The sequence below is a fragment of the Sebastes umbrosus genome, chromosome 24 (genome assembly GCF_015220745.1).
Source record: "Sebastes umbrosus isolate fSebUmb1 chromosome 24, fSebUmb1.pri, whole genome shotgun sequence".
Taxonomy (NCBI): Eukaryota; Metazoa; Chordata; class Actinopteri; order Perciformes; family Sebastidae; genus Sebastes; species Sebastes umbrosus.
This window is the reverse complement of record NC_051292.1, coordinates 1,735,975-1,750,062: the sequence shown is the minus strand read 5'-3', so window position 1 is coordinate 1,750,062 and position 14,088 is coordinate 1,735,975. Positions and strand designations below refer to the sequence as shown.

The 14,088-nt window shown below is 41.7% G+C and overlaps 1 long non-coding RNA gene across 1 annotated transcript in view; it reads left to right on the top strand.

Annotated features, from left to right (window-relative positions):
* LOC119483672 overlaps positions 1-14,088 on the top strand; it is a 77,163-nt gene that overhangs the window by 18,904 nt on the left and 44,171 nt on the right. Inside the window, exons 3-4 of the long non-coding RNA XR_005205770.1 lie at positions 9,555-9,636; positions 13,435-13,521. This is a non-coding gene — a long non-coding RNA (uncharacterized LOC119483672). The remainder of the gene's footprint in view (positions 1-9,554; positions 9,637-13,434; positions 13,522-14,088) is intronic.

The following is a 14,088-nucleotide window of genomic DNA, read 5'->3' as shown; positions in this document are numbered from 1 at the left end:
TCATGTTTTCGCGTCGACCACGGGAGAGGCTTCAGTCGGTTGCAATCCGCAATCTCACCGCTAGATAACGCCAGATCCTACACACTGCTCCTTTAAGCCCAGATGCTTTTCCTAAACCTAAGTGGTTTTATTACCTAAATCTAACTGCAGCTGTTACCATAGTTTTGTCGTGTGGCGTACAAATGACACGCGAAAAGCCTAAAATGCTTCCTCATGACACGCAGAATGTCCTTGTAATGTCGTGCTATTTATACGCCTTCCTGTGAGATCAGGTTGACAAGTTGAGGTCACGTTTTGTTAAATGTAATGTCATACTGTGCAGCCAACATTTGTTCAAATATACAGAAATATATTCAAGTTGTAGTGGAGAGAAGTTTTTCAGGATACCAGATATGTCCTTTGAGTTTTCGCTCAGTGTAAACATTGTGTGGTGTCAAAGAAGAGCTGGACCAACATGGTGCAGAATATATACGATGCTGTCAGTCAGAGTGGAACAGGATGATTTTAACAAACTTAAAGTTACTTAAGGGATAAATATACAGGAGGATGCTCAGAGACATACAGCGTAAAGAAAGAAAACAAAGCTAAACTTTGTTTGTTAAACCTACAGTATAAACAGGTCAGGTTGTTACTTTAAACGGGGTGTCAAATAGTGCAAGAATGTGTGGTTCCAACAGTGTAAGAGTGTGTGGGAGTGCGAAGAATGAATAAAAGGGATTAATTCCCAAGACAACTCAGAGGTCAAGGGTCAAATTCGTTTCCAAAAAACTCATTTTCAGTGCAGCTTGCGAGAATAATGAAACAATATTTAGAAAAAGGGACAAATCATCCCACTTTTAAATACTTCTGCAACTTTTTTTTTATAGAAATACATTTTTAGACACACAAAAGTATATATAAAAAGCCTGAAATCCAAGGACAGACCTGCAAAATACTGAAATAATTCTTCAAATTAAATAACAAATCCAGCTACACAGAACGGTATTGAGTCGGGACAATATGGGGTTCCTTATGAGCACTATAACAAAATTAAACATTAAAATTAAAGCAGTAAATAAAATGATATTTGTAATAATGTAACCGACTGATAAAAAAATAAAGTAGAAATATTCTCTGTATGCAACCTACTTCAAAATATTTTTTAAAATATATCCTTTTATAGAAAATGACCTCTCGTTTTAATGCTAATTATGACTGTCCCATTTCAGCCGTATAATCTGTGGGAGCTGTCTGAGCGTGTGCTGTGTTCAGATGCGTCCTGCCACTCTAAACCCGGTTGTAATCCCGCGTTCAACCAGCGTGAGCCTTAATTGAAATAATCCCTGCCGATGAGCGGGCCGGTGCTGCCCAGTGTCATGATGGGTCCAGTTTAACCCACTGTGTGACTCTGACCTTTCCCTCGCCGCTCGCTGGGACCATCTGAACCCGTCCCAGTAAGGACATCTGGTGGGATACTGGGGAGGGCGTTTGATCCGCCTGGCTGCTCCCAGAGGCCTTTCAGACCCTCTCAGACTTACTGTACAGCGCCGAGTGCTGCCGGAGGATGACATGACACCAGAACAGTTTAATACCGGTAAAGACGGAGCTTTTTCACTGAGTCATTTTAACTCAAATAGGTTCTGACTTTATGTTTTAAAGATATAATCCAAATGTGAACAAGAATTATAGAGCTTTCTATCGGAGGTTAATACCCAGAACAACAGCTAAATATTATTAATCATGTTTTTGATGCTCTTTTTTAGTTTCTAAATAGCTAAATCAATCAATTCAACTTTATCAACACAAATTAGTGCAGTTCAGATTGCTTCTCAGATGACTGACAAGCCAAAATAAGACGGAACAAGTGTGGACTGTGAAAACAACAGAAAAGAATGAAACAATTCAGCAATTTGACAATTTGAGACCAATGCAAGCGAGAAAATAAAATGATAAAAATATAATAAAATAGAATTAAAAGCTAGGATAACAGTAATAGTAAAAGTGTGAAGTAAAATAAAAATAGATGAATAAATTAACAGTAAAATCGGATACAAATTATACAAATTAAATACAATAAAATAAGTAATTTATAAAATAATCAAATATAAAATTCTACTAACAAATACAATGAAATAGGTGATTATTAAAAAAATAATATAATAAAAGTTAACAACTTAAATACAATAAAAAAATAACTGATTAAAAATAAACCTGGATTTATTTTAACACTCATAATAATTTAATAAAAATGTACGTTTTCATCTCTATCTATATTTTTAATTTGATAATATTTTTTAAATGTGCATAAATATATTATTTAATTAAAGTCCAGTGAACTTTCACCAGATAATCATCTTCCAGGAAGTAGTAACAGTCGGCACAGGCAGTCAAGTGTACAGATTTTAGTTTTGTTTTGCATGCTAGCCATGCTGAGTTTATCTAGCGGGGATGCTAACAGCAAGAAAAAGTGAATTACTTTTATTAATCACATATTGAATCATTTTAATTTTACATTTTTAACCTTCACAGCTAATAGAATATGATAAATCAGATTGCGCCTGTGTGTTGGGAGGAGATCCAATTGTGCAATTAAATAAAAAGAATAAACATTTTGCTTACCTTTTGCAAAAGTTATAAACATTCAGTATAGCAGCATATCATTCTGGCAAATACAGAGCAACCTATATGTCTTCTAGTTAAAAAATGATCCTCCTTAACAAGCATTAAAAAAAAAACAAGACTCATGAAATCAGCTGATTTCAACTCCAATGTAGAGAAACAATATTCTCAAATGGTTTAAGAAAAATACCCCAAACTGCATTTAAACATATCTCAGCATTAAATGCATGAAGAGGATGCTTTTTTGCAGAATATACTGTAATAATTATACTGTAAACATAAATAAAATCCCTCAATTTCCAGTTTAATTCAAGCATAGGAGACCTGTGAGACAATCGCAATAGAGGCAAAGGCATGGAAATCTTTTTTTTATTTATTTAATATAAATAAAGGTCAACACTTGGATGAAACTTGGAGATACAGATGTCCTGCCTGACTTAAACAAAAAGCCTCTTCGGACTGTGACTGATCTAATAAACAGAAGTAAAAGCTACACATTGTCTGTTTCTCAGATTTTAAACATGCCCACTGTGTTTAAACAGTCCTGTTTATAATGCATCACCTCTGAATTATTATCCAGCGCGTGTTCTTCACTAATGAATGTGTTCCTCTCTCTCTCTATTTAGTTATTCTGCGTCTGAATGGGGCCGTCTCTGCCTCTTTTTCCTGCCACTGTATCTAAAACAGTGCATTAACATCTGCAGCCCATTTAGTGCTGCTGACACCAGGCTAATAACAGTGTGTGTGTGTGTGTGTATGTGTGTGTGTGTTAGCGCGTAGCTTAAGCACCAGCCAACTAGCACAGCTGAAAGGTGTCACCGAGGCTCCTACGCCTCCTCTAACAGTTACTGATTCAGGGGGCGCTTGCTTTTTTTTCTTCTTCTTTCTGTTTTTTTTGTGCGGCCTCAAGCTGCCGGCTTTAAAGGAACATTCAACAGAAACTCTGCGTGTCTTTGACGTCCAGTTGGTTGTTTCCAGTGGCCGTAATCAAACGCCTCAGAAGGTCGACGGCGCCGACACCTGAGGGACTAGTTTGTCCTATCTGTAGGTGAAGGAGGGAGTGATTGGTGGCTGCAGACGGAGAGGAGGGGGTAAACACCGAAATAAAAAAACATCCTCCACACCCCTCGCTTATTCTTCCACTCTCTCTTTCTCTGCATTGTTATTTGTCCATTTCAAATTATTGATCTTTTACAAATATTTTTCAAGGTATCTTAATTACTCGCAAAAGAAGCGGCGCCTTGGCTGGCGGACAACACAAATAAGTTAATTTGCATTTCTGTGTTGTGAGTGTTTTGGCAGGCGCTGCGCCGGTCCAGATTGTAACCCCTATTTCTGCCTCCAAAAACCTGCCTTGGAGGAGCGTCCACGGAGGGATTAGGGATTTAGTGGGGAAGGTAAGTGTGACTACAAGCTTTGGCTCGCCATCTGCTCCCCAGCAGAGTTGAGGCCAACCTGTGCAGCCTGCAGCAAAGACCTGGGCACTGTGCTAACTCTGGTTGGAGCCAACCTGGCGCCCGCGGCCCCAATCACCAACAGTCTGCTGATTAGTTGTAAGAAGCACTCCATATGTAGCAAAGTTTTTTTCCCTCCTCTCTCTCTCTCTGTCTGTCTCCTTCGCTTCCTTCCTCTCCTCCTTATGTATTCCCTCGCCGCATTAAATAAATATGGATGTATGGAATTTTTTTTTTTAGCAAATGGCGGATCGCCTTCGGTTGTCTGGCAGGGCGAAAACGAGCCTGTTCTTCTCGCTCTTCCTCCCTCTCACCTCTGACAGAATACCAAGAAAAAGATGAAGAAGAAGAAATCCTGGCTCTTCTTCTCCCTCCCTCCCTTGCTCTCTTTTGCCTGGCAGCGCCGGGAGACAGATGACAAGGGTTTGTGGCCGTCTGATCACCCCTGGGTGGGTATTTTCTAATTTATTTAACGGCAGCTTATTAAAGAAAAAACAAGATGAAGAAGAAGAGGAGGAGGAAGAATAGAGAACACAGGCGGAAGGCAGGTCTCTCGCCCCAGTGGCCAGGGGAGTCAACCCAGCCAAGGAAGAACCAACGAAGAAGAAGAGGATGCACCGACTCCCCTGGTAGAGATACCCGAGAAGATCAAACGACACCGGAGGAGGAGGAGGAGGAGGAGAGAAAAAACAGAAGAAGAAACATAATGCTCATTATTTAATTGCAGCCATTCCTGTTGCCAGGAACCTATTTCTCAGTATTAATTATTCATATTTTATTTCAGTAATCCAATACTCAGGTGAGAGCGGCTGCTCTTGATAGAACATGTAATTTGGAGGCTTAATGGCAGCAGGGCGGCCGGAGCGAGGGATTACAGACCCAGTATAAATCACTAATGGCTGCGTGAACGTACGGCGGCTTGAATCCGTCTTGCTTTGTGTTTACTTGTGTTTTATTGTTGCTCCGAGGGAAACACTTCGCCGTGACCTTTCTCCACAACGTGAGAGAGAAAAATAAAAAATCACGCTTTCCGGCAAAATAAGTAATTTCCTGATTTGTCTAAACAAAGAGTTCATCAGCATCTTTCTCTGGCTGACAATGAATATACAGACACAGCGAGCAGAGGAGGACTCATACAAATCATCAAGCAGCGTAGCACCATCACTTACTTCTGATCCGATTAGCTTCCTTCTCCTGCTGCATGAAATTCATCTCGTCTTCACCCCAACACCTCCATTTGTCTGCTCCACCAAACACTTCATGATAATAACAATTTATGGACTTGCAGGAATTTTGGGGGAGATTATAAACATGCAGCGTTTTTGTCAGCTGACTGTAAAGCCCGAGGCTGTGCCTTTTTTTATTTTATGCTCCCACATAAATGTCTGTGTCACCCCCGTCGCCATCGCTCAGACAGGCTGACGGAGCAGGAGGCGTTCGCTCCTTCTCACCCATCCGTTTCTCTGCTACGGACGTGGAAATAACTCAAATAATCATCAAATCATTAAATCCAAAAACAGATTTATTTATAATTATTCCCAACATATCCTCATACTACTTTTTGTTTGATATCTTACGCACGTTTTTAAGTTTTTTAAACTACTTGTTAGGTTTAGGAGAAGACCGTGATTTTGGTTAGTTAATTGATTTTGTGGAATAAATATGAATTGCCGTGCATTACTTTTCATAGGTATAACTACGAACGGACATTTACTTTAGAGGTGCTCTTCGGTGGCTTTTATTGTTACCTTTGGACAGCTAGGCTAGCAGTTTCCCCGTTTCCAGTCATTATACTAAGCTAAGTCTGCTGTTGTATTTTGTCGTGGAATACGTTTGTCTTTGACGTATCACAAACAACAACGTTGTTAGTCCGCAGACGGCCGCAGCGAGTGATGTAGTACAACAAGCAACTTAACCCAGTAGTTGTGTTGCCTAAACCTAACTAAGTAGTTTTGTTGTGTTTTGTTTCAATTTACAATCTTAACCACGTGTTGAAAACTGCGACTGTAATCCAGGAGAAAATACGTTTCCCTCGGAACTTAATTGAAAATGTAACTTGAATGTCATTTTGTAGGAGACAGGGTTGCGTACAGACATGAGAGGTGCATCAATCTTCTCATCTCACTCCCAGAAAGAAAGTAAATATGTTTTTTTTTCATCCTCATTTAACAAGCCACTCTGGCTAAAAAAGGCCTCAGCCGAGAGAGACCAGTCATCTGTGAGTGTAAACCTGTAAATGTGCTGTTGCATCTACTGTAAAGCTTTAAAAATCACATGTGATGAGCTGATTTTTGACACCCGTCGTTCTCGGGTAGGAAAGGTGCTGCGCAGCATTTGGCCACACAAGAAAAAAGCCAATGAGGTCATAGAATATGCACACGTCGTGCATGCTCTCTGGTCTCCCGCAATTTGGGCTAAAAAAAAGTAAAGGTCAGCCACGTTAGTCAGATTGCGCTAGACAAATTCTAAAAAGGCTCGCTGGTCACGCCGAATGTATTCCCTGCAACATAATTAGCCCCCTGAATTCCCTGCCGTGCCAGGCTACCGGGTGTCTCCAAAGCCCCACCCCTTCCCCCAAAATGCCTTTCACCTCTGCTTGCTCTGCACTGATGCCCCTTCCTCCCTCCTCTCCCCTCTCACCGCTCCATCACACATTGTTGCTACCCTAAACTTGCTGCAGATGCGGTCGGCTGATGCATAAATTAGTCATCAACATTAGCATTAGCCGGCGCGTGGCACCCGGTGCCAACTGCTCTCCGAACGGCCATAAAAGGTCATGTTTTGATGACTGAATGCCACACAGGCACCTTGGCTCCCCGGAGGAGGGTTCCCCAGGTGCACGTGAAAGGTTAAAAATTACCTACCCGCCGCCGCCTGTCTCTGGCGAAGGAAATAATTAGGGGGTTTTTAGGGAGCGGCAGAATGCCTCGCTGTCAGATGACAGAGCGTTACCTAATGGTCGTATCTGGGGAAGAGTCAACCGGCCTGTCATTCTCTTGACAGGACAAATGAGCATAATGGTGGCAGGGAAATGGGCGCCTGTTCCCCCTTTTTCCAGCCAGGGAGGTGGGGGGTGGAAATGAGGGGGGTGAAATGGCAGCGCCTGAGCAGAATAACACAAGGACGTTAACCTTTTACATAAATCTGTTAACACGTGTATGAGTGCTGTTTAAAAGTGAGGCGTGATGCTCTCCTCCTCCAAGGTGCGTCAAGCTCGTTGCAGTTCTTTACTTGAATATATTTGTATGTTATTGCTGCACTAAACTGTCATGTAAACTTATATCTGTACTGGAGCTGCAAGAAAGCATGACGACATACGTAATCTACGCAGGCTTCACAGTACAGTATGTTCAAATTAGGGCCATCAAAGATAACTCGATAATAACATGTTCATTTGTTTTAACGCCACAAATTTCTTTAACGCATTAACGCAACTTGCGATGCATACTAGCTTGTCGGTAAGGAGGTTAAATAACGCTCCAAACTTACGCTAAATTTTGGTGAGGAAATAGTGGCATGTCCATTTTCAAAGGGGTCCCTTGACCTCTGACCTCCAGATATGTGAATGTAAATGGGTTCTATGGGTACCCACGAGTCTCCCCTTTACAGACATGCCCACTTTATGATAATCACATGCAGTTTGGGGCAAGTCATAGTCAAGTCAGCACACTGACACACTGACAGCTGTTGTTGCCTGTTGGGCTGCAGTTTGCCATGTTATGATGTGAGCATATTGTTTTATGCTAAATGCAGTACCTGTGAGGGTTTCTGGACAATATTTGTCATTGTTTTGTGTTGTTAATTGATTTACAATAATAAATATATACATACATTTGCATAAAGCAGCATATTTGTCCACTCCCATTTAGTATTAAATACTTAACAAATCTCCTTTTAAGGTACATTTTGAACAGATAAAAAATGTGTGATTAAATATTTTAATCGATTGAAGGCCCTAGCTCAGAAACATGTCTACATGCAGTAAATACTTTAAATATGTATCATCAAATGTTAAATCAAAACCAGAATCAGTAAAGAAAAATGCACATTTTCCAGTGAGTTATAATGCATGTTTTCCTCTACACTTTCCAATACTCATACTACCTCACTATTTAGTATGCCAGAAAAAGATTTACTATGTTCCAATACATAGTATGTCAAATGCATTGTGCCAAAAATACCAGGATGTCCTACTACATCCGGTTGTATTTTGAAGTATGCAAGCCAGCATGCTTTTCTGGCTATTCTGACCCATAATCCTCTGCACACGAGGGTCAAAGTTCAAGGCGGCGTTATGATGAAGTAGTACGTCCCAATTGTGTACATACTGCATGCAACAGTGCATACTTTGTAAGGGCAGCTGCAGTACGTACTAAAAGTAAAAAGCAAAATATGCGATTTGGAACATAGCTAATATGATGTTTTCAAACTCAACACTTCCTGTAGATCCTTCACATTAAAAGCCTCACAGAAAAAGACAAGTGATTATGACTTTTAGCCTGAAGCAGTTTTACAAAGTGTGGAGTTCCGACTGTAGGAAGACTGAAGACAACATGCAGCAGTTCTCTCTTTGTTGTATTTGAGTATATGAATGGGTAGGAGTTGAACCAACCTCCGAAGCAGAAGGTGGCAGTAGTGCACCTCAGATGTGAAATGAACAGAAGAAGAAGAAGGAGGAGAGGAAGTGGTGCTTTAGCTCAGGTGGATCACATTGTAATCAGAGAAGTTTGTGGATTGTTTTCACTGCTGCTGCTCTTTTAGCTCTTCCTCCTGCACCACAAACATTATGAAGGTAAAAATAAAACACCTTTCCATCTGCCATGTCTGTTCAAACATCCCTCCACCTATAAACCTAAAAACCAAACAAATGTTGAAAGCAGATTGAGATGAGCTTCACAGGTGGAGAGAGGAGGAGAGGTAAACTAGCAGCAGCTGTTGGCTCACCTTGGTTTCTCTCAGTAGATCTAGATGGAGACAGAAAGGAGAGGATATAACAAGTGTTTAAAGTTGTCTCTGTTCCTGTGTCTTTATAATGAACTGATTAAATATGTTGATAATTTACTGTTACATAAAGTTGATACTGTGTCAGGTAATGGTGTAAACAACAATTAAAGTAAAGTAAAGTTTTCCATATTTCAGGTACACGGATTTCCTTAGTAGTATAAGTGGTACTTTATGTACTTCCTGTGTACAAGGTTAACTCTGCAGTGAGCTCTTGATCATATGACAGATGACACTAACACAGCCAGAGAGGAGGTTTTATTACAGGTTATAGGTTGTAGGAGTGATGCATGAACCCTGGCCGTCAGGGTGAAATCCCCCAGAGCAAGGCACTAACACAGCTGGATTAGAGGGTTCATTTCTAAGGTTGTTGGTTCAGTTCTTCAGAGCAAGGCTCACACTGTACCAGAGTTACTCCCCTGGGGCCATGTGTAGTTAAAGTACACACATTCATGTAGTTATTTTGAGTATCAAACAGTGTGTTTTCTTGTGTTGTCATAGATTGATCAGCAACGTCTGCAGCTGCATCCAGACATCCAGCCGACCTATGACAGCGACGTTCCTCCACTCACATGATGTTTTGGTAAGCAGCGTTGTATTGGATGTTTACTTCACTCTACTGGTCTGTCTTAGTTTATTATGGTCTGTCACTCTTGTTAACGTGCATTATATTTAAAGGGTTAGAGCTCACGCTGATGACTGTTCTGGTCTTGACTCTGTAATTTCTGCCCATCTTGCTTAAACTTGATCATAAATTGAGATTATTTCCAAGTGATCATCTTTGATTATAAAGAAAATCCTTAACAGAATGTAACGTTTATTGGTACAGCTGGATCTGTTAGATATAGATACTGATATATGTTCTCAAGCAGAAACTTTAAACACTTGTAAACAAGCTAACTAATCAACTTTTCTGTGTAAAAGGGGACGGATAAGGAAGATTTCACTGTGCAAAACAATATTATCATTATTAAAGCAATAACTTAATGCTAGTTAGTGTTAGTGATTTCAAAGATGCCCCACAGTTAAAACAATATAACATCACATCCTTTTTTAATTTAAAATGAATACATTTTACCCATAATTCCTTGCAGGTATCATGTATCATGCAAAGTATCATGATCGTGATCAGAGGTGTGAGGAGCTGACAGCAGGATGGAGACGAGACCAACTGAGTCTGATCCACATCCACCTGAGTTCTCATCTAGACCAGGAATTCATCCTAATTTCAAAATAAGACTTAATGAACTTTATGAATGACTTAAACTGATATTGATGTTTTTAGGTGTCTAAAATCCGTTCTGCAGCAGTACATTGCTTTGCTCCCGTGCTGGTGCTCACTGACTATGGAGAAGTACCTCATACAACCACACTTCTAAACATCTAAACTATCCCTTTAAGTCATTCATAAAGTGAACCTGCAGTACTCTGACATATCCAGCAGGAAACTCACCTGCATCTAAAATGTCTGTAAAAATCAGATAATTTCCGTGTTGAATTTACTAAATAGAATAATTTCTAATTATGTCTTAATTTGAAATTCGAATGATTTCCTGGTCTAGATGAGAACTCAGGTGGATGTGGATCAGACTCAGCTGGTCTCGTCTCCAGCCTGCCGTCAGCTCCTCACACCTCTGATCGGCCTCCGAGGTTTCGCCGCGACGCCGAGGTGCAGTTTAACTCTGTGCTGCAGTGCAGTTTAATTCTTCCTGTGCCACATCCTGCATGTTAACAGAGGGGTTATTAACATAACAAACTTAAATGCCCTATATAAATAATATGTTCGCAGAAATGCAAACCGGCTCAGCTGACACTGTTTAGGCAGCGCCTCCAACATCTGTTTATGAGCACTTTGCCTAATGATATCATCCGATATCATTAACTGTGGCAGTGTGCGCCGCAGCAGCAGGTGCAGCTGTTTATGCCCCCCCAACACCTCCCCAGCACACACACACACACACACACTTGAAGAGAAAGACTTTCACAGTCTCCTCCAACAGCAGCACCAACCCTTCCCTCCCCTCCACCCCACCAATCGCCAAACCGCTCATTAGGACAATTTTCCTCAACAAAAAAGCGGCCCCTATGATTTCAATCTGTATATCACCTGTAATTGTAGTTTTTAGCGAGAGCCTGATTCCATACATTTAGCGGGAGTAAACTGCGACTGCGGGTGCGAGCGCTGAAAGCACGCCTCTCGCTGCGGCCGCCAGCTGCAGAGGCTGTTTTTAGATGGCAGCCGCTCTCATAGGCCTCTGGGGGAGGCGGAGGCGGAGCTTGGCGGGCCCCGGCTTTGTTTCCTGACTTGGTTTGCTCTGTTTAGATGCTGGAAATTATAGAAAATTATTGAAATTATTATTTCTGGCAGCGACAATGAGGCTGCTTCCTCTTCCTGACCGGAAGGCCACGTTCAGGGTCCTCACAGGTTCTCTGATCGTACGCTGCTGTAATTAGTCAGATGGTGCATTCAAATGTTGTGCGACACAGAGCGATCTGTTGCATTAGCTCTGTATTATACTGTAGATCCAAAACAAACAACACAATAGGAACTCTCTGCCGTCAGGTGCTCAATGTCATTCTTTATTTTAACTCTTTGTGCAAACTGATAGTTTCATTCTGATAAAGGTCACAGCTCTCAGACAGAGGGGTGGACTCGAGTCAGACTGGAGTCACAAACTAGAAAAACCTAATGAATCCATCGCTACCAACCATGTTATACTAGCTTGTCGCAAAAGAGGCTAAATAACACTCCAAACTTACGCTAAATTGTCGCGAGTTATGGGTGTTGAGGTGAAGGTTCAGGTTCTATGGGTCAAACGAGTCTCCCCTTTACAGACACGCCCACTTTATGATAATCACATGCAGTTTGGGGCAAGTCATAGTCAAGTCAGCACACTGTTAAAATGACATGTATTGCTCCACGTGTTGATGTTCTCTCTTGCGGTTTGGGTCAGCTGCATTTGGTCTAATTCTCCTTAAATGAATGCATGTTGGGTGTGTTCTCTATGGGCCTGGTTTCAGTTCAGTTAGTGATGAGTCATTCATAAAAACTAAGAGAATGAGCCTTGAAAGCTGTGACTTCAGCGGGTTAAAGGCCCAAAAGTTGCAAAAAAGTTCCCAAACAAGTGTTGATGATGTAAAATAGAACGTATATGTAACGATAGGTTTGGTTTCGCTGATACTTTAAACTGTAAATATCAACGTTCTTCTGTGAATCACAGTTTCTTCGCTCTGACAGTTGAACCCAAAGACGAGCATGTTGGCACCCAGAGGAGGAGTTTGATTTGCGGGCAAAGACCCCGACACTGAACCCGCTCTGGGCACTGAGGGCCAGCAGGGAATACACACCGACCACACACACAAACACACACATACACACACACACACACACACATAATGATGTAGTTCACCAGCTCATATCTACTCTTGTTAACGCCGTAGTAGCCGTTTATACGTGCACACACGCAACAAAAACACACAGATCAAATATATCCGAACGTGAGAAAACACACAACAAACACACACACTCCTCCTCCTTCCAGCTGTTCTCTAAATGTTGATTACACAAGACACCGGGGGGAGCCTCCTCCTCCTCCTCCCTCCTTCCTCCTCCTCCTCCTCCTCCTCCTCCTCAATCCGGTAGCCGGGCGATTCCCCCACAAGGAGGCTGAGCGGGACCGGCTGACCCGAGGTGCTCAGTGACCCGGGGTTGGGGGTCCAGAGAGGGCCGCGGCCCCGGGGCCTCTTGGCTGGGCTCTACTTCCCCCGTTTCCCTTCCTTCCCTCAGCTCATCTCAGGACGGGAGACATGGGCCGAGACAGAACGGCCCGGGGACAACTGGCCGAGGAGCACAGCGCAAAAATAACAAATTTAAATCATAAAACTCCTCCACTGTCGAGATGCTCGGGTAACTTTGTGTCAAGTGAAACGGAGACGGGGAATTAAAGTGAGATGATTTTTATCCGACGTGAATATTTTCAGGCGTTTGAGGCTCTTATCCAGCAGGAGAATCACATTAATGTGCACGAGGCAACATGTTTATATGAAAATAGTTTCAAAAATCAGTCTAAATCACCAAGTGGAGATTCACTTTTGGGCATCACGTGTTGAGATGAACTTTAAAATCTCTTGAAATCAGGAGATGGATTGTCATATGTGACACAAAGCGTGTGATGCATCACAGAATTTTGAGGAATCTGATAAAAAAGGGGAGTCTAATCTAACCCCAGTTGTTCACTATAGTCCAATCAGTGGTCACTAGCCAACATGTATCTGCCATTACACACTGCATAGAGACATATACACATTACAGTATTTAACATAATCCTTTAGGTCGTTTTATGCCACAATCCCTGACAACGTGACATTTGTGTCTTTCCAGATTGTCACCCTGTCGATCATGGTGCCAAGAGACCCGTCAGTCAGATGTTGAACTCCAACCTGTCAGCAGTCTGTGTGACGTATAAAGGTAAGAGAGCAGGAGAGACATTTATGTTCAGTAATGCCAAAAAAAAACAGGTTGTCTTCCTGTAAGTGTTGTGGAGCAGGTCGTACACATTGTCAAACTGATTGTGACATGATTGTTTATACCTTGGAGCCTCTGTTGTCTTCCTGTATGACACACTGCATGGGATAGAAGAACACATTTTCCACGATTAACACCTTAATAATATAATTAATGCTGATATGGCAAACTTCAGCTCGAAACAAGGCTTATTTTAAAAAAGCAGCTGCAGAAATGAACACATTTTATTCTAAATACATCCAGAATAAGAAGTCAAACAGCCTTCTGCTCTTGATTTCTTTGTGGTACAAGTAAAAAAAAACTTGTTTTGAGTCGACCTAATTTGCATATCCGTTCATTCAGCATTCAGTTCCTGCATCAGCTGTCTGTTAGCCTGAACTTCCTGCTGGTTAATGTATGCTCGCTGTGCGTTTGCACGACCTGTCTGAAGTGATTTCTGACGGCCTTGTTTAATTAGCCGCATGTGTGTGTACTTTTATACATATTCATCGGCCGCAGATTTCAGCCCGA